This window comes from Lagopus leucura, unplaced genomic scaffold, assembly GCF_019238085.1.
Source record: "Lagopus leucura isolate 7727_CA_CO unplaced genomic scaffold, USGS_WTPT01 Super-Scaffold_100027, whole genome shotgun sequence".
In the NCBI taxonomy this organism is placed as follows: domain Eukaryota; kingdom Metazoa; phylum Chordata; class Aves; order Galliformes; family Phasianidae; genus Lagopus; species Lagopus leucura.
Genome location: NW_024962278.1, coordinates 5,276,616 through 5,279,654, shown reverse-complemented (window position 1 = coordinate 5,279,654; position 3,039 = coordinate 5,276,616).

The window sequence follows — 3,039 nt, the reverse complement described above, 5'->3', positions numbered from 1 at the left end:
ATAAAAAAAAAAAAAAAAAAAAAAAAAAATCAGCTGGCTTAAATGATTCCACGCAAATCTGCCTTGTGTTCGTCGCTCCTTCTACACCTCCTCCTCCCCCACATCCCCTCGCTGCTCACCGCTCGGATCTATTCGTGCTCGCGGTGCCGGCCGGCCCGGGCTGCGCGGGGTTGGAAACACTCGGGGCTCCAATTAACAAAAGCAATATTTAACTAGCTGCGGGAGGCCGGAGGAGGAAGAAAACAAGGGGTGGAGAGGGACGCGGTAAGGTGAGGGTGTTGCACAGAACGAAGCGGGCTGCGTAACCCGCTTGCTCTTCAGCACGGCTCAGCTCAGTCCCACACGCACACGGCGCTCCGGAGCCCCCGCACCGCGGCCACGCGTGAGCTCAGCGGGAGGCGCTGCCACGTGGCCCCGAAGCAGCCGGGAGGGGTGCAAGGCCGGGGGGTTCAAGAGAGGATGATGATGAAGATGACGATGAAGAGGAGGAGGAGGCGGCGGCGGACCTGAATGGGAAGGGGTGGGTTGGATGCGGAGGCGGTGGGACCAAGTCTCACCTGGGGAGCCGCGGGTGCCGCCCCTGGGAGCCGGAGGGGCGGCTAAAGAAATGAACAGCAGCTGCGTGAAGCAGGCGGCAGCCCCGAATAGCAGGCAGCCATTTCACGCGGCCCGGCAGCTCCGCGGCCGGCTCGGAGGCAGCCCCGCAGCAGCACCTGTCGTGGGAGCGGGGCTGGGCAGCCCCGAGTACAGCACAGCCCGTCCCGTCACTCCCCACACGCTGAACGCACGACCGCGGCTCCAGGAGCACGGACTGATCGCGCCCCTTCTGCACCCACCCGCTGTCCCCTCCTTAAAACATCACGTCGTACCCTGGAGAGCAAGGAAGTACCCGGGCTTCCTCGGGGGATGGGGTGATGCTGGGGGTTATCCCCCTACACTTTCTTCTCTCATTCGTAAACAATTAATTAAAACAGACAATTTCTTTTTTTTTTTTTTTTTTTTTTTTTTTTTTTTTTTTTTTTAGGTGCTAAATATCCCAGCTCTCATTCGCGTTTTTCCATACAGCCCAGCCCCAGCCAACCTCAGCACAGGAGCAGCACCAGCCCCGGCCCTTCCGCCCCCCAACCTCCCACCGTTCCGGCAGCGGAGCCGTCCGGCCGGGCACCAGCACAGCTCTCCTTTCTCACCCTGCTGCTCTGCTTCGCTCTCAAACCTCTTGAAATACGGCCCTGAAAGGAAGATGGTGGACACAGTGCAGTGAATCACGCTACCTTAGGTGCATAATATGCTTTTTTTTTTTTTTCTCCTGCAATCATATGACAGAGCAGGAGGGAAAACACTTCGATCCTGCACTGTGAAACTCACCTGCAAGTGCGAACTTGGGACCACATCCGGCACTCCCAGTTCTGTGCTCTGACTCTCTCCTATTAGCTGTCATTATGCCCCAGAAACGTTCCACATACCGTGTCTGAATGTGAAACAGATAAGAACCTGAGGCCGAAGGCTGCTAATATTCAATGCTAGACTGACAGGAATTCTTTATTTAGATATTAGCATGATATTAGCATAGTATTAGGGTTGGAAGAGTACTCTTTTTCCATTGGACTGCTGGATTAGTACACCCAGAGAATTCAAGCCATGTCAATATATCCAGCAGTTGTTCCCTGCTGTGGTGCATGCGCTGACAATGAGGCACGTTGGTTCTGTGCCTAGGACACACTGTGCAGCAAAGCCTGCTTCAGGCCGGCTCTTCCAGTAAATGAATGAAATATCTCTCAAATAAAATCACTGCATACAGATATAATGGTGCATTCCATGTAGAAGATTAACATATACCCCCACACTTTCAAAATAAAAATGAATGTATAAAGCCTCTGCTGAGCCATGCTTGGATGATCTGTATAGCTTAGGATTTTTGTTAGATGTGACTCCTCCACCATTTAAGTGGGTCAACAACAGTAACACTTCCTTACCTTTAGTCCTGTTTCTGTGTGCCCTGTGTGATAAGGGTATAATTATACACTGACACAGAGTATGAAGTCATACAATACTTTTCCTTTTGCAAATGCTTTGCTGTACTCTTTTGATAGCACCCCTTTTTGTCTGAACACAAGTTCTGGTCCATCTCTGTCATTCAGAACTTCTCAGTGCCTTTAAAATGTCCCACTTATCAAAGAAATCGTTCCCCTTTTCCTCTTGTGTCTGTTTGTTTGTTTGAAAAGGAAATTAAATAGCCGCTGCAAAGAGCAGCATTGGCAAGATGGAGAACCATTCGTGTCATACTCTTGAGGATTGTTATCTAAGTTTTTTGATGTATTATGATGGGGAAACAACCCAGTTGCTAGTTGGATGATAGTTACTTACATCTTATAAATACCTCAGATTACAAATTACTATAATCTTTAAATAGAAATCAGCAAAGATGGTCATGTTTTACATGCCAGTTGCAAATCATTTTTATTCTTAGCTTTCGACTTTGAGGAGTACAAAAGAATACACAAATAAAATTGAAATACACTGAAGTGATGTCCCACTATCCTTGTTGGCCTGTGTGTGACACTGCAAGAACTGGGCTATAAATAATGTCATACTTCACTTGTCTTGTCAGCCCTTGCCTATGGCAGTATATTCCTGTCACCATGAGCAACAGCCCAGGCCATGTATGGAGAACTGCTGTAAAGCAATTATAAAACAGTTTGCAGTAAATATATAGATTAAGTTAAATACATTTTCGTATGGGATAAGACAGGTTGTCATGTATTACTGCCACTGGAGTCCCAAGGCACAGAAGCAATACTGATTTATGCCATCCCAAGAACTCCACCTCCATCACTGGGGTTGTGAATAACAAGGGCAAAACCCCCGACAAAGAAATCCTTTCACTGCACACCAGTGGCTTGACCTGCCTACTGTTCTTTGGATGCCGTATTTCCTGAACTCTCGAAAATTTTGATAAGATGCAGTAATATCAGAAACCCTCTGCTAAGAGTTGTTTGCATAAATCAGATCAATTTTTAGTCTATAATTTTCAGAAGAACA